The sequence below is a fragment of the Arachis stenosperma genome, chromosome 5 (assembly GCF_014773155.1).
Source record: "Arachis stenosperma cultivar V10309 chromosome 5, arast.V10309.gnm1.PFL2, whole genome shotgun sequence".
NCBI classification, from domain to species: domain Eukaryota; kingdom Viridiplantae; phylum Streptophyta; class Magnoliopsida; order Fabales; family Fabaceae; genus Arachis; species Arachis stenosperma.
Window position 1 is genome coordinate 60606332 of NC_080381.1, and position 726 is coordinate 60607057.

The following is a 726-nucleotide window of genomic DNA, read 5'->3' on the forward strand; positions in this document are numbered from 1 at the left end:
AAGAAAGGAGAGTTTTAGGATCCTATATCAATCCTAATCCAGGAAACTGTGGAAGCAGCATTCAGAAGCCCACCATACATGCCAACAATTTCGAACTAAAACCCCAGCTCATCACTCTTGTGCAGAATAATTGCTCATTTGGAGGAGGTGCTCAAGAAGATCCTAATCAACATTTAACCACCTTCCTGAGGATTTGTGACACTGTGAAGTCCAATGGAGTCCATCTAGATGTCTATAGGTTGCTCTTGTTTCCTTTTTCACTCAGGGACAAGGCATCCAAATGGCTTGAATCCTTCCCAAAGGAGAGCTTAACTAATTGGGAAGAAGTGGTGAACAAGTTTTTGGCAAGATTTTACCCTCCTCAAAGGATCAATAGGCTAAGAGCTGAGGTGCAAACTTTTAGACAACAAGATGGTGAGACACTTTATGAAGCATGGGAGAGATTCAAAGACCTAACAAGAAGATGCCCACCAGAGATGTTTAATGAGTGGGTTCAACTTTACATCTTCTATGAAGGTCTTTCCTATGAGTCAAAAAAGGCTGTGGATCATTCATTCGGAGGCTCTCTAAACAAGAAGAAAACCATTGAAGAAGCCATAGATGTCATTGAAACAGTTGCTGAAAATGACTACTTCTATGCCTCCGAAAGAAGTAACACCAGAGGAGTAATGGAGCTGAACCACATGGATGCATTATTAGCTCAAAACAAGATGATCACCAAGCAGC

The 726-nt window shown here is 41.5% G+C and overlaps 1 non-coding gene across 1 annotated transcript; it reads right to left on the reverse strand.

The window, feature by feature from the left end:
- Nucleotides 1-374: 374 nt before the first annotated feature.
- On the reverse strand, nt 375-482 carry LOC130983959 (small nucleolar RNA R71). The gene has a single exon (XR_009087924.1). It is a non-coding gene; the product is annotated as a small nucleolar RNA R71 (small nucleolar RNA).
- Between the last annotated feature and the right edge of the window lie 244 nt (nt 483-726).